Source organism: Malania oleifera, chromosome 8 (assembly GCF_029873635.1).
Source record: "Malania oleifera isolate guangnan ecotype guangnan chromosome 8, ASM2987363v1, whole genome shotgun sequence".
Classification (NCBI taxonomy): domain Eukaryota; kingdom Viridiplantae; phylum Streptophyta; class Magnoliopsida; order Santalales; family Ximeniaceae; genus Malania; species Malania oleifera.
The window spans coordinates 18437531-18465367 of record NC_080424.1 but is presented as its reverse complement, the minus strand read 5'-3'; positions in this window follow the sequence as shown (position 1 = coordinate 18465367).

Here is a 27837-nt window from a genome sequence, read left to right as displayed (position 1 = left end):
CGTTATTTAATGCTTATTATATGAAACTCTTGTGTACTCATAAAATTCATTACTAGTTGGATTATTGGGAACTTTTTATTATAAACACCTAGGTTTGGAGCATATTTTTATGGAAGATTTCATATTTACAGGAGAAATGCTGCCAAATTTTTTTAAAAAACGTATACTAATTTTTTTTATTTTCGTAATTTGTAAGGTTTGCAACCGTCATAACGTCAGCACGATGTCATGCACTATGGATGCAGCTTTTGACTTTTTTTGTTATCTGAACAAATGAAATTTCTATATTTGAATTTGAATTTGTATAATGTATTTGTATTTAAATTTGAATTTGTATAATATATTTGTATTTGAATTTGAATTTGTATAATATATTTGTATTTTTATTTAAATTTGAATTTGAATTTGAATTAAAATTTTGAATAATTTATGAATTTTTTAGCAATTATGATTTAATGTTACATATACAAAAATGTAATTACAGATTTTTATAGGAATTAATAATTGGAAAAAAATTAATTTAAAATTATTAGTGACAATTTTAAAACCGTCACTGTTAATTGTCCAATTTAAATATTAGTGAAGGTTTTAAAACCGTCACTAATAATTGCCTTTTTTTTTTAAGAGTTTTAGTGAAAATTTTCAAACCGTCACTAATAATATAGTATTAGTGACGGTTTTATAGTATTAGTGACGGTTTTTGCCTTTGAGCAATAGTGACGATTTTCAAACCGTCACTAATAATAGAGCATTAGTGACGAATTTACAACTGTCACTAATACTATGACTTTAGTGACAATTTCTGATCGAGCCAGTGTAGAATTTATAATGACGGGCTTAACTTTTTTAATGATGGTTTCAATCCGTCACTAATAAGTATTAGTAACGGCAGATATAACAACTAACTCAAAACTGTCACTAATAACCTTATTTTTTGTAGTGTCTACAACGGTTCACCTCTAGAGTCACCCGCCAAAATTCAAAATTTTATTAGTTCTAAATATGTGTTATCTTTCAATTGATTCCTAAATTGTTTAATTGATTGTGTTTTGATTTTAACAGTTTCATAGAAAGTTCTCTCTAGTTCTATACATATGTACGTACATACATGCATATATACACATATGTGTATATATATTCCTGTTAGGATTTTAGGTGGTTTGTCTTTTACTACTTCGAGCATGAAAGGCAAGATTTTGATGATAAGAAAATTCAATTGAACGATAAGGCTATGAATGTCTTATATTGTGCACTTGATCCTAATCAGTTAATAGAGTTTCTGCATGTGAATCACCTAGAGAGAGCTAGATAAATTAACTAGATGTAATTCATAAAGGAATCAAACAAGTTAGGGAAATTACGATAAGTATCTTAATTGAGAAATTCAGATAAATCTTTTAACTTATGTTCACTTACTTTACTGTATCACCAATCCAATGAAAGAATTTTGTAAATGCTTTTTTTTCCAATGGTGAAGTTGTGAAAAAGATTCTCAAGTCATCGCTGAAGAAGAGACAAAGATTGATGCTATCTCAAAAGTAAAGAACCTCAACATCTTGCCGCTAGATAAGCTAATTGAAATACTCATCATACATAAAATGAGAATGAACAATAATGAGCAAACCACACAAGAAAAGAAGGTTGTAGCACTTAAAGCTAATGAAGAGTCCACAATGGATGAAAGCTCAACTAACAAACTATGAGAAAAGTAATTAGAAATTATATCAAATATTTTTAAGAAAAAGTAAAACAAATTCATTCAGAAAAATGCTGAAGAAAGAAGAAAAGATAAGAAAAAAATATGTAACTTGTTATTAATGTAAAAAGGTAGGGTCACTATGGTATTTATTTTCCTCTCTATAAAAAAAAAAAAAAAAGAAATCCAAAGACAAAAAAAAAAAAAAAGACAATGTTTACAACTTGGAGTGACTCGAACATTAATTTAGATTCTAGAAGTAAGTTTGAAGAACATGAGATAGTCGAACTATATTTGATGGCAAATCTGAAGGAATAACTTGAGATGAAGTTCTTTACACCCTCTATTTTGACAAAACAAGATGCTTTTTACGACATATTAAAGTATATAAAAAACTAAAAAAAAAAAAAAAGAAGGATAATTTCTTTGGGAAAAAAGATAATTTTATATTGAAACAAATCAATCAAGAGGAGCAAGAAGAACTTGATACCCAAAGAACTTTGTTTGAAAAAGAAAAAAAAAAAAATTCAAAAGGAAATCAACAAGCTTGAAAATGAGAGAAAGACTTTGCAAAGAAAAATTGGTTGATTTAAACAAAACTTTAGAAATTTTATCAATGGGGCCATGATAATCTAAACATTATTAACTTTATAGCAAGAAAGACCCAAAATTCTTTGGAAAATCTTATCAATTCATAACTCCTTTTACAAAATGGCATTTTCACTACAAGAAAGGAAATATTTAAAGAAATAATTTTTCAAAGCAAATAATGAAGCCTTTTCAAAATAAGAATAAAGTGAAACACAATTGGGTTCTCAAAAATAAATTTCATCTCTATGCTAATCCTTATGGATCCGATAGCATGGATCCTAAATCAAAGTTTCGATCTTTTTCTTTTAGGAAAAAAAATAACTGGTTGAACAAATGGTAATTTGACAATGTTTTCACAAAGCACATGATTGGAGGCAAGACTAAGTTCTCCTTCATTCGATCAAGAGAGTTTGGGTATGCCACCTACGGTGAAAATAATAAGAGAAAAGTATTAGGTGAAGGTGCAATTGATAAAGTACCTATTACCTACGTTGAGAATGTGTTACTAGTAGATGGTCTCAAAGGTAATTTATTAAGCATTAGTCAACTTTGCAAGGTAAATTGGTTAAGTTTTCCAAATCTAAATGTGTAGTCAAGAATTCGGATGGTAGAGTTTTATTTATTGCTCTAGAGAAGGTGACGTTTACATTGTTAACTTTGATTTTTCATGTGATGACAATGCCTTGTTCCATTACATGATGACTATTGTTTTTGGAATAGAAGACTTTGTTACATTAGTTTTAATACTCTTGCAAATGTTTCTAAAAATGAGCTTGTTAAAGGACAACCTTGTTTTGACACAAATAAACACATATTATGTGATGCTTGCATGAAAAAGAAACAAACCAAAAGTTATTTTGAATCCAAAAATATGGTTTCCACTAGAAAACCTCTTCAGCTTTTGCATTTATACCTTTTTGGACCTATGCAAACCAGGATTCTTAGTGGCAAACATTTTAAAGAGGTAATTGTGGATCATTTTACTCATTTCACATGTACTATTTTCTTAAAATCTAAATTTTTATGGGTTTTCCTCCTTCTACAAAAAGATCCAAAATAAACTAAACATGCATTTGATTTCATTATGTAATAATTGTCGCGACGTCCCGGAGAGCGTGTGCCCCGGGCGGCGAAATTAAAAATGTTTTTATATTTTCAGGGAAAAACAATGACTATCGGAGTCGCCACTAACCTTTTAGTGTGGTTAGAACACATGATTACTATCTCGTTAAGGGTAGAATGGGTCTATGTTACCAGAGTTGGGCTCGAGAGTTCGGTTACCCGAAGGGAAGGTACGAGCACCCCCTACACGCCCGTTCGTACGAACGGTACCTAATTAATTTGGAATTATCTTTAAGTTAATCTAGTAAGTCTTTAAAATTACTCCTCTAGTGAATTTACTAATACACATGCGAAATGAATAAATAAATAAAGAATACAAAAATATGTGTAATATATAAATATTTACATATTCTCTCAGAACGAAGGGTACGTGAAGCCCGAAGGCTCATAAACCCTGCATTAAAATCATAGGGCTTAAAAATCAAAAATACTTTATAACATACACTCCCAAATTTTAGAAATCTTATGGGATTTTCCTAAGTATGAAAATACCAGTTTGGGAGGTTTTGGATAATAGATATAATAATTTAAACATAATAGTAAAGATAAAAAATAGTAATAAACTAGAATATTAGAATACCACAATACATACTAATCAACATATATAATACAAGTTAAAATTCTAAAACTAGCACAATACAAAATACTAGAAATAAATATATGATATTTGCTAAGATCCTAAACATACCACCATACTATAAGACTAAATATATATAACATGACTAAAATATCCAACATACCGATAATAGTAGAATATAAAATATATATATATATATATATATATATATATATAATATAGACTAAGATAAAGAACATACCATAATATTAAAATACTACATGTACGTTATAAATAAAAATACTCAAACATACCATAATACATATAATCATGATAATAATAATAATACATATCCACAAATACTATAATACGTAACAAATTACTATAACACTATATATACTAAACATATAATATAATAGCATGTTACCAAAACACCAAATACATTATATTACCTAAAATATTAAATTTACAATAATAAATAATACCTTATATATTAACATACTAAAAGTATCATAATAATAATAATAAATATATAGTATTACTTAAGACGCTATATTAAAAGTTACCTAAAATACTGAATTACATGTATGATGTTACTTATAAATCCTAAGTTGTTAAATACTTAATATAACTAACATTCTAGAATACTAAATACACATACAATTATAGTTCTAAAATACCACATATACTATAACTAATCTACTAAAAATGCTAACATGATATATAACATAACCAAAACTCTAAAATACTAATAATATAATACAAAGTTAACATACAATATAAGCATGAATAAAATAAAATAAAATAAAAAATCTTACACATAAGAACCACAACAAGATAACAACCCGAAACCTAAAAATACATATTACACATACAACTTGAATATTGCGCAGTAAAAAAAATAAAATAAAATATGACAACAGAAATTATTACATTTAAATATTGCAAATGAAATCTTACCTTGGCAATAAAAAGAAAAATCCGTGAGTTTTCGGTTGTTGCAGACGAGTGGAGGACGGCTGGTGTTCTAGAGTTGGAGGAGAATGGTCAGTGGAGGCTCCGGGTGCCGTCGTGGAAGCTGGTGCTTGGTACTATTCTGGCGGCGATGGCGATCTGGTGTGACGGGGGCGATGTTGCAGGGGTGCTACGAGTGTAGTGTTGCGGTGGTGACTCCAACAGCGTCAAGGCGGTGGGCCGGTTTGTGTGTTTCTGTTCGTGAGGGACCCCTGCCGTGGCTGTGAGGTTGAAAACGGAGGCAGGGAAAGATGGAGAGAAAAAGCAGAGGGAGAGACTGGAGACAGGGGAGGCTATGGAAAGGAGGGGTCTTGGATGGAAGTAGGAGGGCTGCTGCAATGAGGGTGGCAGCTGTGGATAGCTCTGGGAAGAAGAAGAAGAAGAAGAAGAAACCTTTTTTTTTTCTTTGGCCTCCACTATGCGCTTGTGCTGTGTCCCCGTCTTTTTTGCTGTGCGCTGTGGTCCTTATATAAAAATTCTAACCCTAAAAATCCTTCTTTTCCTTTCCTTTTTCTTTTTTATTCTTTTTATACTTTTATGGTAATAATAGATATAATAATAATGATAATAATAATAATAATAATAATTAGTAAATAAAGTAATAATACAAATATTAAAAGAAATAATTAATAATAATAATAGCAAAATAATAGAAATAATAATAAAGTAATAATAATAATAATAATAAATACGTCCAAAATAATAATAGTAAAGTAATACTAATAATACTACTAGTAATAAATAATAATAAATAATACAAATAAGTGTAAGAGAGTAATAATAAAATAAAGATAAAAAATACTAATAACAATAATAAGAATAAAAATAATAAAAATAATAAATACTAAAAATAATAGTGATAATAATAATAATAATAATAATAATAATAATAATAATAATAATAATAATAATAAGGTAATAATAATAATAATGAAAATAAGAATAGACCCCTTGTTCTATCTAGTTAGGGCAAAAATAGGGTGTCTACAGCTGCCCCTCTTTATAGGCTTGGTTGCTTCAATGTAACGGTAGGAACTCTCCTACGTTTTTTTTTTTTTTTTTGTAGCAACAAGCCTGCAAAGATAAAAGACACCTATTTTAGCCAAGCCATTCAATCTCCCCATGATTTTTTAGGTTAATCAAGAGTTGTTTATTTCTGCCAACCAGGAACGATTTGTACTGAATGTAAGAATCCATGTTGAGGTAAACAAGGATGGCTTGCTGGGAATGTAAGAATCCGAGCCGTAGGGATATGATGATTCGAGCCATAGGACACTATGATGGCTTGCTTCGAATGTTAGAATCCGAGCCGTAGGGATACGATGATCCAGCCATGGGACACAATGATGGCTTGCTTCAAATGTAAGAATTCGAGCCATAGGGATACAATGATCCAACCATGGAACACAATGATGGCTTGCTTTGAATGTAAGAATCTGAGTCATAGGGATACGATGATCCAGCCATGGGACACAATGATGGCTTGCTTCGAATGTAAGAATCCGAGCCGTAGGGATACGATGATCCAGCCATGTGACATAATGATGACTTGCTTCGAATGTAAGAATCCGAGCCGTAGGGATACGATGATCCAGTCATGAGACACAATGATGGCTTTTTTTCGAATGTAAGAATCCAAGTTGTAGGGATACGATGATCCAGCCATAGAACACAATGATGGCTTGTTTCAAATGTAAGAATCCGAGCCGTAGGGATACGATGATCCAGCCATGGGACACAATGATGGCTTACTTTGAATGTTAGAATCCGAGTTGTAAGGATACGATGATCCAGCCATGGGACACAATGATGACTTGCTTCGAATGTAAGAATCCAAACCGTAGGGATACGATGATCCAGTCATGAGACACATGATGACTTGCTTCAAATGTAAGAATCGGAGCCGTAGGGATATGATGATCCAGCTATAGGACACAATGATGGCTTGCTTTGAATGTTAGAATCCGAGTCATAGGGATACGATGATCCAGCCATGGGACACAATGATGACTTGCTTCGAATGTAAGAATCCGAGCCGTAGGGATACGATGATCCAGTCATGAGACACAATGATGGCTTGCTTTGAATATAAGAATCCGAGCCATAGGGATACGATGATCCAGCCATGGGACACAATGATGGCTTGCTTCGAATGTAAGAATCCGAGCCGTAGGGATACGATGATCCAGCTATGGGACACAATGATGGCTTACTTCGAATGTAAGAATCCAAGCCGTAGGAATACGATGATCCAGCCATGGAACACAATGATGGCTTGCTTCGAATGTAAGAATCTAAGCCATAGGGATACGATGATCCAGCCATGGGACACAATGATGGCTTGCTTCGAATGTAAGAATCCGAGCCATAGGGATACGATGATCCAGCCATGGGGCACAATGATGACTTATTTTGAATGTAGGAATCTGAGCCGTAGGGATACGATGATCCAGCCATGGGACACGATGATGGCTTGCTTCGAGTGTAGGATCTTGAGAACTTCTCAGATGTAGGATTCCGAGAGTCTGCGAATTGCTCAAGTGTAGGATCTCGAGGACTTCTCAGATGTAGGATTATTAGAGTTTGCTAATTGCTCGAGTGTATGATCTCGAGGAACTCTTAGATGTAGGATTCTAAGAGTCTGTTGATTGCTCGAGTGTAGGATCTCGAGGACTTCTCAAATGTAGGATTTGCTGATTGCTCGAGTGTAGGATCTCGAGGACTTCTTAGATGTAGGATTCTAAGAGTCTGTTGATTTCTTCGAGTGTAGGATCTCGAGGACTTCTCAGATGTAGGATTCCGAGAGTCTGTGGATTGCTCGAGTGTAGGATCTCGAGGACTTCTCAGATGTAGGATTCTGAGAGTTTGATGATTGCTCGAGTATAGGATCTCGAGGGCTTCTCAGATGTAGGATTTTGAGAGTCTGATTATTGTTTGATGGGAATTCTGGACCAATGGTTAATGATGACTCGAGTGTAGAATCTCGGTTAGCAAGACTCTTGAGAAGGACTTATGCTGGGTGTAGGATCCCGATGACTTAGGAGGGTGACTCGTACTGGGTGTAGGAACCTGAGTACTGAAGTATGAGGATGATGTGCATCGGGTGTAGGAACCCGAGTGCGGAAGTATGAGGATTGATATGCATCAGGTGTAGGAATCCGAGTGCCGAGATATGAAGATGATGTGCATCAGGTGTAGGAACCCAAGCGCTGAAGTATGAGGATGGTGTGCATCGGGTGTAGGAACCCGAGCGCTAAAGTGTGAGGATGATGTGCCTTGGGTGTAGAAACCTGAAGTATGACAATGATGTGCATTGGGTGTAGGAACCTGAGTGTGGGAGTATAAGGATGATGTGCATCGGGTGTAGGAACCCGAGCGCTGAAACATGAAGATGATGTGTATCAAGTGTGGGAACCCGAAGTATGAGAATGATGTGCATCGGATGTAGGAACCCGAGCGCTGAAGTGTGAGGATGATGTGCCTCGGGTGTAGGAACCCAAAGTATGAGAATGATGTGCATCGGGTGTAGGAACCCGAGTGCGGGAGTATGAGGATGATCAATTGGGTGCAAGATCCCGAGACTCTTTGAATAATAAGCTTATATGGGTTTTACGTCTTGAAACATTGCTTCACTAGGGACGATTAATCAGGTGCCAGGTCCTGAGATCTTTTGGAAGGTCAGTATTTTGGAAAATGGTTACTCTGCTGAGGCTGATTAATTGGGTGCGAGACCACGAGATTCTTCTGGAAAGTGTCCTTAAGTGTAGGGTTCAGAATTATTCCACTGGGGATTATCGATCGGGAACAAAATTATGAGTTTCTTTGGTTGTCTTTAGATTACCCTCTTTAAGACTCAACAATCAATGCATCAATTGCTCCCTGGGGTCAACTGCCACAGTTTCAAAGTATGTCAATCTGTGCATGGGGGCCAGCTGCCCCAGTTTCAAAATATGTCTAGACAAAAATGGCTCAGTCAAGGATGCAAAAGAATTATTCAAAAGTTTATTCAACCAGGCAAGTATGAATGAATGGTGCTCTATTACTATATGTATGCATGTTGCTACCTAAGATGCTAGAATGCAGTGATATGTTGCTATGTGTGCATAATGATGCGTGAATGCAAAGATGTATGCATGTTGAATGAGATGTCCTTTGTATTTTCTTTCTTATGCAATGCATGGAATGTGTTGTAATGCATGAAATGCATGGTAATGCATGAATCTTTCCTCCTTCCAATGTGCTTTTAATCGATAACCCAATCTCTGATCTTGGGTGTGCTTTCAAATTCCAAGTTGCCGCTGATTCTGGCCATGTTTCAAATTCCAAAAGGTGCTCAAAATTTTCCTTAGTGTTTACATGCCACTGGTCATGGCCCTATTTTTGACTTTTATTCTGTCCTGAAAGCTCCTGAATTCACTCCAATAGAACTTAAAAACTGCCCCAGTTTCGTTCCTTGTCCACTGATCTTGGCTATGTTATCATTGTGCACTCTGATATGAAGGCATCGGAATTAGTCTAAACAAAACTCAAACCAACATCTGCCCTAGTTACCATCGTTTGTTACTGATCTTGGCTTCAATTTTCTTGACTCATCCGGCCATGGAGGTGATAACCCTAAAAATCCTTCTTTTCCTTTCCTTTTTCTTTTTTATTCTTTTTATACTTTTATGGTAATAATAGATATAATAATAATGATAATAATAATAAAAATTAGTAAATAAAGTAATAATACAAATATTAAAAGCAATAATTAATAATAATAATAATAGAAAAATAATAGAAATAATAATAAAGTAATAATAATAATAATAATAAGAAATATATCCAAAATAATAATAGTAAAGTAATACTAATAATACTACTAGTAATAAATAATAATAAATAATACAAATAAGTATAAGAGAGTAATAATAAAATAAAGATAAAAAATACTAATAATAATAATAAGAATAAAAATAATAAAAATAATAAATACTAAAAATAATAGTGATAATAATAATAATAATAATAATAATAATAATAATAATAATAATAATAATAATAATAGACCCCTTGTTCTATCTAGTTAGGGCAAAAATAGGGTGTCTACAATGACTGTGGAAAAGAATTTGAAAATCATGACTTTGACCCTTTTTCTTTTTTTCTTTTTTGCACACTAAGGCATTGGCCACTTCTTTTTTGTATTTTTTAATGCAAAGACAAAACATTGATTGAGATGGAATGCACCACACTTAATGACTTTTGCCCAAGTATTTCATATTAAGGTTAAAAATACTACTTGTTATATCTAAAATCGTGTGCTCATTAGACCTCTCCTTAATAAGGCAACCTATGAACTGCTATTTCATAGGAACCCTTTTATTGGATATTTTCATGTTAAAATGCTTTATTGAATGAAAAAAGATTTGGAATAAATTTGATTTTAAGTTAGATGAAGGTATATTTCGTGGTTATGCTCTTACTAGTGAAACTTATCAAGTTTTTTTTAAAAAGAAGCCTAATTGTAGAAGAGAGATGCATTTTGAATTTAATAAAATCAATCTACCTCAAATGGCTAATGAGTAGACAAGACAATCTCTCAAATGTCTTGCCAAGTAGTACCAACTGTAGTAAGAATACATCCTAACCCATCCTCTATATCAAGTAATTAGCCACTTAAACTCTGACATTTAAATCATATCTTCTCTCAAACAATACTATGGTAACTTTGCTTTTATTTCTAAAATTGAACTAAAAGTATGTTTCTATAGAATGTTGTAGTTGAATATATATATATATATATATATATATATATATATATATATATATATATATAAGTATGTTTCTAGAGAATGTTGGAGTTTTTGGTCCAATTAATTACCCTAAACAACCCCAACTCCAAGACTCGCACAAGAATATTTTGGAAAAACAAAGACAAATTTGCACCAAAATACAAAAGGAACTTTAGTTTCCATCTTATCAAGGACTTTTTGGGCCAAAGGGAAGGAAAGAGGGTTAATAAGGAAACTAATTTTCTACTAAGTTAAATACAATTAAAAATAAAAATTCGTTCTGATATTTTTAAATTTTAAAAAAAATTGTAATATTTACAAATAGATTTTCTTTCATGTTTTTCTTTTCTTTTCTAGTGTTTTTATATTTCAAACCAAGCCTAAAAGTGCTTTAGGGGGGACACGATGACATGCCTACAACTCGAGCAATCAACTGACAACTAAAGATTTTGGGATCGGGACCTCGTGTCTAACTCTCAGAGCCAATTCTTTTTATGATGTTATCTCTTTTTTATTTTAAAAAATAATAATTTTAAGTCATAATCTATGCAGCATGGTAACATCGATCTTAAAGGCACACAAAAAACTTCGTATAGAGATATTACTAAAACTAGAGACTTTATAATTTGACTTTCATTTAATGGTTGATTATTGTAAAACAATGACTCAAATTGGAGGCTATTACTGCACGGAATTAGGTTTTGTTAATATTTTGGGGCAGTCACCTTTTTTTCTTTTTTTCTTTTTTTGGTTCATTGATGCTTTTGTCCAATCCACCACTACAAAGAAAGCCAAATTCAAGACTTAATTAGATAGTCCCAAATGTAATAGAAAGATATTTTAGTTTTTTTTTTAAGAAAAAAAAGGTACAAATTTGCTCCCAAATATAAAGGGAACTTCAGTTTCCATGTGCGTTGTAATAATCTTGAATTAAAGACATTTGAATTAGAGAGAATTCAAATAGCCTTTAGTCTGTCTTGTTCATTGGAACAAAATGTTCGCCCTAATTATTTATACAATTAAATTCATGTACATAAGCTCACACACATTCAACATTAAACATATCTCAAAATCTACATATACAATACCACAGCACACCCACACAGGGTATAACCCACTTCACTCACATCCACACAGGATAACCCTAAATCCTAAACCCTAAACCCTAGCACATTTCATTCAAATTCACACAAGATACACCTCCACATAGGATATCACACTAGTACTTCATACACTTCCACAATCATAACACACACTCACAACCCCGTTCATAGTAAATCGGTAAAACGAACTCCTCATTCCACTACCAACGTTTTACCCCTTTTATATAAATGACCATATAACAACCTCCTCATGTCACTGCCAATGTTATATGACGATTTATATCAAGTATGATATAACGACCTCCTCATATCACTATCAACGTTATATTGCAATTTACATGAACAACAATACACTACCAACCATTCAAACACATCAATGCATTCACCACAGTATTCATTCATCCGGACACATCAATGCATTCAAATTCACAGTATTCTCAACTAGACAGTATTCACAACCAAACAATATTAACAACCAATTAATTATGAAAGGTTATTCTCATGCCACACGGTTTTTCCCAAATATGATTTATAATCAAAAACCATTATTTTCATTTGCCTAAACCATTCATAAAATCATACTATAAATATACGGATCATATACTCAAAATTATTCGGTTAAACTTAATAAAAAGCGGGTATAATTTATTCCCCTTACCTAATTCCTCGAAGTTCTGCCTAAAACGAATGGAAAACTGAAACCTATATTCCATAAATCCTAACTTAATCAGTTGAACCCCAGAATGCCTAATATCCTAGCATTTCCAAGTCCACATAAATTAAATAGCTAATTAATCTTAAAAATAACTCCCTTACCCTAATTTTGGAGTGGTGCCCAAGAACCCCAAATCACAATTTTGCTCTAGTTAACTTGGAGAGAATCGCCCCTAGAACCTTGTGGTGATTTCTGATCGTCGAATCGGACTATAACCGGGGAGAAATCGAAGAGAGAAGGTAGAAGGGCCGAAACCCTAGAGAGAGAGAGTGAAGAGAGGAATTTTTTTCATCTTAAAAATGACATAATGCATATTTATAAGCTGGTACTAATCGACGAGTACAAAAGGTTCGTCGATGGGTCAAAGAAGGACACTCACCAACAAGCATAATGGGTTCGTCGACGAGCCTATTAAATCTAAAATTTACCTGGCTCTCAGGATCTCCTCGTTGATGAGTGCAGGGCTCTCGTCGACAAGTCCCTGCTGTGTTGCCCTCCAAATTTTCATTCATTTCCTTTATTTATTTTCCTTTTTTTATTTATTTTTATTTTATTTTCTGGGTTCGGGTCACTACATTCCCCCCCCCCCCTACAAAATTTCGTCCTCGAAATTCATTAATCAATCATTTTTTACAAACTTAAACAAGAAGAAACCAGTTTAATATTCAAATCTTCAACTTAAACATCAAACACCCAATTGACCTCAATCATCAAATCACAATGCTTAAATTATCAAAATGCTCTTCTAGAGGCTTATTCCTATAAATCCACCAACCTAACCTTCAAGTTCTAATTTCAAGTTCTAGTCTCTCTGCTTGGAAACATCATCGTCGATGGATTTACCGTAATTCTCTTAAATCGTCGACAGATTCAGAAAATCATAGAAGTCCGTCAAGGAATTTTTGTCTCCGGGCTACGAAACAAAACTCAAATTCCTATCAATATCTTAATCTACCTGTTCCTATCCTCATCCTAACTCAAACCTATACTCTGGTATTAATCCACCCTAGAGTCTGTAGAACCTAATAATCTAAACCTCTGATACCACTTTGTAACGCCCTGAACCCGCCAAGTGGGGCTCGGGGTGTTATGTGATCATTCATCCGTCTCTGATACCATAATATCAATCACGCAACAAAAAATAATAAATAACTATCTCAAATAAAATACCAGAGTATTATCTATACATCCCAAAAAGTGCATCCATCAGTCCATATTACATTTCCAGCATATCTAAACATAAACTGTACATATAACTATTCTTACAAACACCCAAAATTACCAAAATTCTAAACCCTATCCCGGAGCTTTCTAAGCACGATCACCTGAAGGATATGAAAAATAAATAATTCGCTGGGGTGAGACACTTCTCAGTAAGGACAGAATAAACTATAACAGTGTGTGGCAGAAGAGTTTTTAGTAAATATAAAATACAATCATTTATTAATCAACTGCAACTGACAAAACACAAGCAGACCATACTCACACTTACACAAACATTATTTATCAGCGAAAGTTCCCGAGGATTGGGGAGATTACACGCCCATACATGTAACACCCCTTTGCTCTGATACTGTTTGTAACCTTGCCTTATTTAATTCGAGTGCGGCTACAACTGTTACTTATTAGGGCACTCACCTTACTCAGTAAGCCCTCGGGCAAAGAGTTTTACTTCGCCCTAATTATTTATGCAATTAAATTCATGTACATAAGCTCACACACATTCAACATTAAACATATCTCAAAAGATTTCCTTGAAAATCTAGATGAAAATTGTAATGACCCCAAAAATAATATGCATGTAAGTGTAAAAAAAATTAAAAATTACTTTTTTATTATTATTATTATTTATTTAAATAATATAATATAATATAATACATATATATAAGCTTCCAGATCAATTGAAGATTTCAATTTCTCCCCCCCTCGCAGCATGCTCATTCTCTCTCTCTCTCTCTCTCTCTCTCTCTCTCTCTCTCTCTCTCTCTCTCTCTCTCTCTCTCTCACTTCTTGGCCAAATTGAAGAACGAACGTCATTCCCGTGTCCCAGCTCTGCTCTTCAACGATTTAACCGGAAAATTTTCATCATCCGCACCCCGTAGGCACCTGGACTGGATTATGTCAGGGTTTATTTTTAAATATATTTCCAATTTAAATTTATTTTGTGAATTCAATTATTTCCATATGCTTGGGTTAAATTAAACTGCAGGGATTTGATCAAATTGGGTTTTTGAGAATATATTTTGGAATTAAATTAAACTACGGGGATTTGATCAAATCGAGTTTTTGAGAATATATTTGATTTAAATTAAACTACGAGGATTTGATCAAATCTGGGTTTTGGGAATATATTGGAATATATGCTTGGGTCAAATTAAATCGTAGGAATTTGATCATATTTTTATTGTAATTATATCTAATTAGATTAAAGTATATGAATTTGGTGATACTGGTTTTATTTAATTTTTATGTGAGTAAAACTGAAGTACGTAGATTTGATCCTGTTTTATTTTATTTAAACATGTTTGAGTTAAAATTAAATATGTGAAGGTGATTATACCTGCATTTTTAATTAAATATATCTAAGTATATTATTATATTTTTTTTTCGGTAATTTATTAAATTATAATTAACACGCAAATCGTGTGGCATGAGTTTAATTTATTTTATTGCATAATTAAGCATGTTGGGATTTTTACGGTATTATATTTATTAAGTGTTTTATTGGGAATAATGATGAAATTTAATATTAAATTATATGTTGAGGAAATGATGAGATCATTATACTATTTTATTACATAAATTACAATTATATATTTTAAGAACTCTAGTGGGTCATATGTGGTGAATGCTCAGTAATGTAACTACAAAGGAATATTAGTGTAGTCACACTGTTGTGGAAGTGTTGACAATGGATAGTCGATTTGGCCTGAGTAGGGTTGTATCCACCTGTTTCCGGACTAGGATATGGTAGGCAAATTGATCTTATAGACATAATATTTTAATTTAGCTTTGGTCGGTCAACTAAGTTAAGTCCAATCTTCGGACCACACAAGTTGGTCATGGGGGTTAAACATGACATGCATCGGCCAAAAGAAGTTATTTTATACATATTTGTGTATTATGGCCATTTAATAGGCCTAAATGGTGTTTTGAAGAAAAGTACGGATATTTATAAATATGTGATTGACAGTTTACAAATTCAATTTTATTAAAGTAAAATTTTTATTAAGTTATTTGTATATTAAAGCTCATTTTAGCCACACACTGATAATAATCTAGTCCTTACTTACTGAAAGGTGTCTCACCCAATTATTTTCATACATTTCAAATATCTTGAGAAGTATAGCCAAAAATCATAGTAGTGTAGCATAAGCGTGGGTGGGATTAGAAAGAGCGGTTTTAATTAAATACTAAATTTGTTATTTTTTATACGATTTAGAATTTTTAAGGATGTATTAAATTTGATATTGGAGATATTGTTGTTATAATGAGGTTATTTAGTACTCTGGTATAATGAATTTGAGGCCTTCCACAGTAGAATTATTTGTAGGTTCGGGTCACTACAATTAGTATTAGAGCAAATTTTTTGGTTACTACAATTGGTATTAGAGCAAATTTTTGGGTCACTACAAAAATAATTATGTAATATTTTAGGATATATAGTAAGTAATATTGTATTTTGATAAATTGCTATTATTATCAATTTTAGTAATGAGTTTTTAAAATATTTGTTGTAGTGTGAATTGTCTTAAAGTTTTGATCGATTCTAAGATTTCTTTGGAAGAAGTTTGTTTAACTGGCAGTACTACAACACACACAATTCTTCAAGATAAGAAATATTTCCATTACTTGAATATATATTCAACAAATGTTAATACAATATCTGGTTCTGCAAATTTGATTGAAGGCTCCGGAAAAGCTAATATAAAGTTATCCAATGGTGCTTTATTACAAATTGATGAAGTTTTATACTCTAACAGATCCAAAAGAAATTTTGTTAAACTTTAAAGATTTAAGAATTAATGGATATCACATTGAAATTATAAATGAATGCAGTAAAGAATTCCTTTATATTACTTCTATTGTTTCTGGGAAGAAACAAATTTTAGAAAAGCTGTCAACTTTATCTTCTCAATTGTATTATACAAAGATTAAAGCAGTTGAATCATATAATGTCTTGCACCAGAAATGCAATAATCCAAAGTTATTTACACTTTGCCATGATCGTCTTAGACATCTTGGAGATGTAATGATGCAAAGAATCATTGAGAATTCACATGGTCATCCACTAAAGAACTAGAAGATTCTTTTATCAAATGATTTCATGTATACTACTTGTTCTCAAAGGAAATTAATTGTCAAACCATCTGTTTCAAAAGTAACTCTTGGATCACCCAGTTTTTTACAAAGAATTCATGGTGATATATTTGGACCAATACATCCATCATCTAGACCATTTAGAAATTTTATGATCCTAACTGATGCATCTACTAGATGGTCACGTGTTTCTCTACTTTCTACTTGTAATATTGCATTTTCTAGACTTCTTTCTCAATTGATTAGATTACGAGCTCATCTTCCCGATTATCCAATTAAATCAATTCGTTTGGATAATGCAGGTGAATTTAATTCCAAAACTTTTGATAACTATTGCATGTCATTTGGAATAGATGTTGAACATCTCGTTTCTTATACCCATACACAAAATGGTTTACTTGAATCTTTTATTAAGAGATTTCAACTCATTGCTAGACCTATTATGAGAACTAAATTGCCTTTATCTGTTTGGGGACATGTCATTCTTTATGCTGCATGTTTAGTCCATATAATGCCAACTGCTTACAATAATCTTCCAGTCATGCAATTAGTTTCTGGGCAACAACCTGATATTTCTTATTTAAGAACTTTTGGTTATGCAGTATATGATCCTATTGCCCTTCATCAAAGAACTAAAATGGGTCCTCAATGTAAGCTTGGTTGTAATGACCCGAAGAATAATGGTGTTTAAATAATAAAGAGAGAGGGAAATGGAAACAGAAACAGAAGGAGATTGCAAGCTTTGTTGAAGAAAGCTTCGCGTTCTTCAACAACGTTGCACTTTGGATGTAATAACCCAGAAGATTTACACAAGGCCTCATCGACAAGCGCATAAGGAGACCTCGTCGATGAAACCATGTCTCGTCGACAAGAAGATACTGAAAGGAGTTTTGGGTAGTCTGAAATTCATCGACGAGGAAGTAAGGTTCGTTGATAAAATCACTTAAGAACTCGTCGACGAGATAACATGTCTCGTTGATGAATCCGGGCTTATAAATAGTAAAAACCCAGGTTAATTTGTAAAAAAAAAAAATGGCTTAAATCTTCCTCTCTCTCTCTCTCTCTCTCTCTCTCTCTCTCTAAACGCCTCTCCCTTCTTTTCTCTTCGATTTCGGCCCCGTTTCTCGCCGGATCATAAATCTGAGGCCACCACGACGCTCTTGGTGAAGTTCTCTGCAAGACTACTGGAGTTGATCGTTGATGAAAGTGGTTTGAAATTCATCCTAAATTTGGGGTAAGGTGTTTTATTCAGAATATGTTTTCCCTATAGTTATAAGAAATGTTGTATACAGGAAAATACTAATGTTTTGTTTTGGGGGATGTCATTTTCAGGGTGTTGAGTGGAAAACCCTGCGAGTGAAGGGCCAGAGTTCAGTAAGGACTTTTCAGAAATTAAGTAAGGTAAATATGCTATGCTAGGAGATTCGATTATATTAACAAGAATTTTACATATGTGCATGTATACCAGTTATTATGTAGCTTTTACAGAATATGAGATTCTAAAGTATGTGTGGCCTGAGTAGATATTATTTAATGTAGAATTTTATACAGGTTTTCCAATATATGATGTTATACAAAATATACAAATATAAGTACATATACAGTTTTTATTCAGATAGCTTCACAGATAGATATAGATATATATATATATATATATATATGTGTGTGTGTGTGTGTGTGTGTGTGTGTGTGTGTGTGTGTGTGTGTGTGTACACAGATATTTATTCAGATCAATATACATAGTATTTACCAGAATGTTATGTTTTCCTAAATGTCATAACACTCAAAGTATACAGACAGATTACACATATAGAAAGTACAGACAGATTGTACAGTTATAGCATCAAGATGTTACAGATATTACAGTATTCACAGTTCAGATTAATTGTGTTATGGTTATTTTGGAAACATAATGAAAACAGTAAAAAGAGTATAGTATAAATGTATATAGTATCAGATCCCTGTGGAAAGATTATAAACAAATACAGTTACAGAGCACGGTACCATTGCTATATACAGAATAGGGTGCAATCACATATCTCAGATAGTATGTGGGTACCATCAAACTGTGCTCGGAGAGGATGCAGCTCTCCAGTTCACTGGGTTGAGGGGGCCAGTTTGACCAGATAGCAACTAGTCTCAAGCTTAGGAGTGGATGCAGTTTGGTCGGGCTGAGGTAGTGTAGAGTATGATGACTTACCTGGAGAGCCGACCAGAGTTAAGTCCCGTCTACGGGCCACACAACCCTATCATAAGGGGTCAAATCATGACATACAGAGTCCCAAGGAAATAGCACAGTTATATATATGTATATGTATACATTTTTACAGCTTTTGTCATATATAGTATGATATAGCAGTATGAATGATAGAAAGTTCAGATGATACAAATGTTTTAAGCTACTATACATGTGTTTTATAGATTTTCCAGATCATGCAATTTTAAATACTATTATTATAGTTTTACGACTCATCGTCACACACTAGTAATAGCATATTTCCACTTACTGAGCGTCATGTCACCCCATTACTTTACCACTTTTTAGGTGAGCCAGTTAGGCGAGTAAATCAAGCTCGTGGATAGAGAGTTGACTTGGTTACCCTGGTTGTAGGGTAAGTTTGTGATAGGGTTTTGTATTTTTGGGGTAGATGATACTGGAGGGAGTTATTGCATATGGCTATGGTCTGAATGTACTGAATTCTGATATTGTTTAGTATATATGGTTGTATGAGTTGTATATCCACTGCGTAGATATGGTTATATATATATATATATATATATATATATATATATATATATATATATATTATTTTGAGAATTTTGAGGACGTTACATTGGTACTATGTTGGTTTTGATTCCCCTTCTATTATTAGATATCTTGAACCTTTAACAGGTGATTTGTTTAAAGCACGATTTCAAAATTGTCATTTTGATAAAGTAGTATTCCCTACATTAGGGGGAGCTAAATTAGTGCCTGAAGCACAACATGAAATCACATGAAATTCCATGAGTTTATTTTATTTAGATTCTCGCACAAATCAAAGTGAACGTGAAGTTCAGAGGATTATCCATTTACAAGGGATTGCAAATCAATTACCAAATTCTTTTGCAAATACCAAGGTCATACTAAAATCTCATATTCCTGCTGCAAATGCTCTAGCACATATTGATGTCCCTGAAGGACAACAACCGACTAATGAATCTTAACCACAAGTTAAACATGGAATGCCTGTTGGTGTAAAAGATAAAACTCCCAGAAGGAGAAGATTGAAATCTGTAAACACACCAGAAGAGGTTATAGAGGTGGATAATCCATTTGACATTCAAAAACTCATTTCTCCTAAAAATGAAATCCCTATTATAAAACCTCTTGAAGAGGAACCTCCTCAAGAGGAATCTCCTAAAGAGAATGAAGGGACTTGCATAATAGACCTAAGATTCGGTTGTAGTGCATACAAATAACAAAAAAAAAAAAAAATCAAATCATACAATCCCTAATTACGTTATTAGGATTATACCTGTGAGATCTGTGTGGTTTGATCCTGAATCTGCAAGTACGAAAACGAGCTCTTGAAGACGACCAGGAATCTTCTACTATATTCCTTGAACACGCCTTACTCCTGAGAGAGTGGGCTCGTAAGTGGCTGTTGGGGTTTTCTTCTCTCATGAAAACGTCTGCCTCAGTGAGAGTTTGCTCGTCTCTCATAGTTGCTAAATGGAGCGCATGTATATATAGGCTACAGCAGGGACTTCTAGGCAAATATGACTAGGGCTTCCCACGTAATCAAGAATTCCTCATTCAACCTGAATTCATCTTAATTACGTTAATTATAATTCATACCACTAAAGAATTATAATTTCACTCCCTAACATATTTGAAATTAAATTTCAAGCTCCTATTATTAAATACTTATTTATCTCCCCATGTAAAGATTACAGATACCCGTCTATTAAATTAAATTACTAATAATTCAATTAATTGACATATTAATTCCCTAAGACCTTCCACTTAACTTATTTGATGTGTCGAATTCAAAATCCACCTGCAAGGTTTGACACAATCAAAACTTATAAGCTTCCTCAAGGGGGTATCATCAATCTCAATATCGGGACGTGGATTCCATCAATAACTAACGTTCACCATATACATAATGTCATCACCCAACTCACTAAGTATTTTGACCCATAAAGAATCTCACTCTTCTATGAATCAAAGTAATAAATACTATATACATATGTCCAATAATCAAATCAAGATTGAAAACATAAGCACTCATAATAACCATGAGGTATTAATTATTTTATATAGCTGTAGACACCCCATTTTTACCCAGGCCCAATATAAGTATTACTATTATTATTATTATCGTTATTTTATTATTATTATTATTATTATTATTATTATTATTATTTATTCTTATTATTATTATTATTATTAATTTTCACTAATCTTATTATTATTATTATTATTATTATTATTATTTTCATTATTATTATTATTATTATTATTCATTAGTATTATTATTATTACTTTTATTTTTATTTTTTACTTCTATTTTATTATTATTATTATTTATTATTTTTAATTTTCATTATCATTATTATTAGTATTTTTTATTACTATTATTACTATTATTTTATTTATTTATTATTATTATTATTATTATTATTTTTCATTAGCACTATTATTATTACTTTTATTTTTATTTCTATTTATATTGTTTATTATTATTATTATTATTTATTATTTTCATTATTATTGACATTATTTTTAATTATTATTAGTATTTTTACCTTTATTATTACTATTATTATTATTATTTTATTTATTTATTTATCTTTGTTATTACTATTATTATTATTATTTTATTATTATCATTATTTTTACCTTATTATTATTATTATTATATTAATAATTATTTTCATATATATTATTTCCAAAAGAAAAAAAATACCATAAACCAAAAAGGAAAGGGAGATTTAGGGTTTCTAATTTTTTCTCATAAAAAGGCCTTTTCTTCTCTTCTAAAGGGGACGCACAGTAAAAAAAAGAAAAATCCGTTTCTTCCTCTGCTGTCTATCTCTCCCACACCACCAGCCGAGCCCCCTCTCCTTCACTCTCGCCGCTGCACAGTCACCCACAGCCGGACACTCCTTGCAGACACCCCAGCCCCCTTCCTCTATCCCGAACCACCACTCCAGCTACTCTGTAAATCCGGCCATCACCCGAGCAGCCCCCCAGCAGAGCACACCAACAGCTCCTCCAACTCCACCTTCTCCAGTCCCAGCCGACGAACCAGCAGCACCCTAGCTATCTCCTGCCATAGCAGCCCGCGTACCAGCAGCGCACAGCAGCAGCGGTATTCTCCGGCAACCCCTCCTCCAGCAACTCTCCACCAACCCGAGCACCCCTCCACAGCAGCCAGGAGCCACCTCCGCTGCACAGCCCCGCCAGGTTCCCTCCAGTCCGTGCACCAGCGGCCCCATCACCCTCTGCAACTCTCGGCCACCTTCAGGTCCTCCACAACTGTTGCCAGGCCACAGATCCGAGACCACCCTGCAATCACCTGACACCAACCTCCAAGCACCACAACCGTCGGACCTCTGCAACATCATTCAGCAGGCACGGCCCTCATCTGCTCCAGCCGAAGCCCACACAGCCACCAACCCCAGTTCTCCGGCGAGCACCCCACTGTGAGTTCTCAACCCACACACACACTGTTCACACACTCGTATGTTTATATGCACACACGTTTTGCTTTTTGATTTTAAAGTTTTAAGTCTTATTTTGGGATTAACATTGTATATGTGTGGAATAATATTTTGCTGGGTTTTTAAAAAAAAATTTGGCTATTCACATATGTATAGATTAATATTTAATATTTTGGGATAGGGATTCATTATTATAGTATATTTCTATACTTGTTTATAGTATTATATACATATACATATTGCGGGGTTATTATATTATGCTATCATCGTTAGTTTTTGTTTTGTTAATTTTGTGTGTATATTTTATCATTGTTTATGAGGCTATTATGATCATATGGTATTATCATTTAACATGCATATTTTTATTTATTATTATTGTTGTTGTATAACATGTCGTATACATTTTAATATTTAACATATATGGGTTTTTTTTTGCTTTTGTTATTGTCGTTATATTTAATATATGCATACTCACATTAGTATTTTAACACATTTAGTATCAGTATTTTAGGGCTTTGTCATATTCACATACAAGGGTATCGATTATTAGGTCGAGTTTGACATTTTGGTATATATTAGGTAAGTTACTATTATATTTAGTGTGATAATACATAGAATATTCGCATGGTAAGAGTTATATTGATGGGGCATATAATTTAAAGTTTAATATGTATTTTTAGGGTGTGTTCGTTATTCGTTGTATTTATTGAGGTAAGGTTTATATTATAAGATTTTATCATGATGGCATTTATATTGTAAAATTTGTATTGTCTTAATATGTATTCTTAGGGTTTGGATTGTCATCTTGTTGTGGTTCTTATGTGTAAGATATTTTATTCATACTTATATTGTGTGTTAACTTTATATTATATTATTAGTATTTTAGAATTTTGGTCATGTTAGAATTTTTAGTAAATTAGTTGCAGTATATGTGGTATTTTAGAACTATAGTTGTATGTGTGTTTAATATTCTAGAATGTTAGTAATATTAGGTATTTAATAACTTAGGATTTATAAGTAACATCGTGCATATAATTTAGTATTTTAGGTAATTTTTAATATAGCATCTTGAGTAATACTATATATTTATTATTATTATGATACTTTTAGTATGTTAATTATTATGGTAAGTTTAATATTTTAGGTAATATAATATTTTTGGTGTTTTGGTATCATGCTATTATATGGTATGTTTAGTATATATAGTATTATAGTAATTTATTATGTATTATATTATTTGTGGATATTTATTATTGTTATCATCGTGTTTATGTTTATTATGGTATGTTTAAGTATTTTTGTTTACAACACACATGTAGTATTTTAATATTATGATATGCTCATTATCTTAGTCTATATTATATGTTTATATTCTACTATTATTGGTATGTTAGATATTTTAGCTTCTATTATATATGTTGATTAGTACATATTATGGTATCCTAATACTCTAGTTTATTATTATTTCATTTATTTATTTATTTATTTATTATATTTAAATTATTATATCTATTATCCAAAACCTCCCAAACTAGTATTTTCATACTTAGGAAAACCCATAAAATTTCTAAAATTTGGGAGCGTATTTTATAAAGTATTTTTGATTTTTAATCCCTATGATTTTATTGCGGGGGTATGAGCCTTCGGGCATCACGTACCCCAAGCTCTGAGGGAATATATATGTATATATTATCTTCATTTATTTATTTTATTTATTTTTTTTTTACATGTATTTGTAAATTCATAAAAAGGAATAATTTAAAGAATTATTAGATTAACTAAGGGATAATTTCAAATTAATTAGGTACCGTTCGTAAGAACGGGCGCGTAGGGGGTGCTCGTACCTTCCCCTCGCGTAACCGAACTCCCGACCCCAACTCTAGTAATGTAGACCGATTCTACCCCTAACGGGATAGTAATCATGTGTTCTAACCGCACTAAAGGTTAGTGGCGACTCCGATAATCTTATTTTTAATTGAATATTAAAATTGATTTTATTTTCGCCGCCCGGGGCACCCGCGCTCCTGGGACGCCGCGACAATAGTCAGTATAAAAACAATTACCCCAAGACGGTCCTATTCAATATACACAAAGTGTACTAGCACAAGGAGTTAGAACTGTACCATTCCCAATAATCAAGACAGACCTATTAAAACCTTGTGCTACAGCCCTACCAGTGGTGTGTCCAATTTCATTTAAGACTGTGAACAATAAATTTATATTCTATAAGAACTGATGATCTAATCTTCTGTGTATAAGTCGTACTCTACACACTAGATCACCCACTATATAGAATAAAAGACACACATGCATAATCATTAAATAAATAATGTCAGGCAAACATTACTCACAAAGATTCTCACTAAAATGGAATAACTGAAGTTATTAATAAATACTAAAACCGATTACATAAAACATGTCTTTCAGTATAAATCTCTAACAATCTCCCACTTAGACTCAAAGTCATGTTGTCATACATCTCACCCTCATTCTCTCTACATAACTATCAAAATTCCTAACTGGTAAGCTCTCTATAAATGAATCTGTCAGGTTGCTTGCCGATGCAATCTTGATCACCATTACATCACCTCTCTGCACGAGATCTCGTATCAGGTAATACTTGTGCTCGATGTGTTTTGCCCTCTTGTGGCTTCTAGGTTCCTTTGAGTTAGCAACCACCCTACTATTATCATAGTAAAGTGTAATAGGGGATTGTACCAAAGGCACCACTCCTAGATCCAATAGAAAGTTCCTAAGTCAAATGGCCTCCTTCGCTGCCTCAAAGCCTGCCACATATTGAGCCTCCATAGTGGAACCAGCAACACATGATTGCTTGATACTCCTCCAACTAATGGCTCCACCTCTTAGGGTAAACACATTTCCTAAGGTTGATTTTCTGGAATCTTTGTCTGACTGAAAATCTGAGTTTGTGTACCCAATGGGTACTAGACTATCTGCCTGATAAACCAACATATAATCCCTTGTCCTTTTCAAGTACTTGATTCTATGTTTTACCGCAGTCCAGTGTTCCCGCCATAGGTTAGACTGATATCTACTGACCATGCCTACGACAAAATAGATGTCAGGTCTAGTGCAAAGCATAGCATACATTTGTCACGCCCCAAACCCTAAAATGGGACCTAGGGGTGAATTAAGTAACCTAACATGTCTCTGTATCAATATAAAACATACATGATACTATATACAAGAGGGTCCGACCCCATGGGGTAACGGATGCCCTATATACATACATACAATACATGTCCATACTCATCAATATACACAGCGGAAAACGGTCTTTCTTTACATCAAACTGTACCATACCAGAGTCTATACCATATAAGGTTAAACATACCTACAAATACTATACATACCACGGGTGTCTACAAAATCCATCAGGACAACCCGGTTACAAAATTCGTACCTATCAGGTACTAACAGTAGCTAAACACACCCCCCGCTTCTGGAGGCTAGAATGCTAGTTTCGACTACCCAAAGGACCTGAAAAAAATTTGTATATATATATTCGGGGTGAGACACCTCTCAGTAAGGGAGAAAACAGGTTATATCAGTGTGTGGCATACCAGTGTCATTTTCATACTTCATAACACATACGTACAGTTTCAAAACAAGTTCCATACATTTCCATACAGTTCCAGTATTTCCACAAAATCCATTCCAGTTCATATGATACTCAAATACATACATACATACATATGGTCAGTGTCATCACACTACTCACAATTGCACAACTCACCTAGTCTCATAGCGGTTACGTTCCAACACATTAAACTACGAAGGTTTCCGACTCAGGCCCAATAGTGAATCCATTGCTACACATGCAACTACACAAGGTTATCTGGTCTAACCCCGATTACGTTACCATGTGCAAACTACGTTGCGTCAACCTAGGTCAACTGTGGTCCGTTGTTACATTTGGTGACCAACCGAATCATACTGGTGATATTTCGCACCCCGAATATAGAGCCGACCACTCTTGGTGATATTTCGCACCCCGGATATAGAGTCGGCCACTCTTGCCCACGGTAGTTAGCCATTACAGGGCACAACGTATGGTAGTTAGCCGCCCCTAGCTGTTACAGCGTACGGTAGTTAGCCGCCCCTAGCTGTTACAGCATACGGTAATTAGTCGCCCCTAGCCGTTTTCACAAAACCTGGAATCACTTTGGAACTCACGTCCCTATACATTTCAGCGTACGGTAATAAGCCACCACATAGCTGTTTTTCACAAATACCTGGAACAACATACATACATACACACGTACCACACTTATTTGATTTACGGCAAATCATATCGTTTACAATTTCAAGTTTACAGTTTATGTAAATATGGATTACGGTCACCTCAATAATACAATTTAAATGACATAAACGGTTTTCCAATCAAATAAGAGATGATACCCAAAGTCCCCAATTTTCTCGAAAACTATAACCTGAAAATCACGTGTTTTTACTCAATAGATTTCCCCAAATAAGTAGTCAAAACATACATATGATCGTAGCCTATAGGCTTACCAATCTTGATTTCGAAAATGAACTGATATAAACAAAATCCCCTTACGTCAACCCGAAACCAAACCACGAACTCTACGGCCCTCAAAACTACGAACCGAGACTCCGAAATCTACCAATCACAATACTAAACATGCTTATAATCCATACTACTACAAATATACCAAATCAGAAATGAAAACCGAGCCTTACCTCGATTTTGGTCTGAAACTCGAAAACGCTCAAACCGAGATTCCGATCCACAGAAGTTGTAGAGAATCCCTCCACGATCCTCATGCTAACCTCAGATTTCCAATTCTATTAACAACCGGCAAGGAAATTAAGAGAGAGAGAGAGTAGAGAGAGTTTAAAGAAAGAGAGAGAGAGAGAGAGAGAGAGAGAGAGAGAGAGAGAGAGAGAGAGACTTAGTGAAGAAGAAACCCAAATCTCCCTTTTTTAAGCCTTTGACCCGCTTGGTTTTCGTCGATGAAAAGTACCTTCGTCGACGAAAAATCAAGAATTTCGTCACGAATGTTGGCAACCTCGTCGACGAAGTCTGATATTTAAAATTTTCCAGACCTCTCGGCTTCTCTTCGTCGACGAACCTCTGAATTTCGTCGACAAAAAGTCTATTGCCTTCGTCGACGAAATCTGGCTTCGTTGATGAAATCTGTAGAAATCCATTTTATATTTTCCGGGTTCTTACATACATGAGGCTTCCTGCT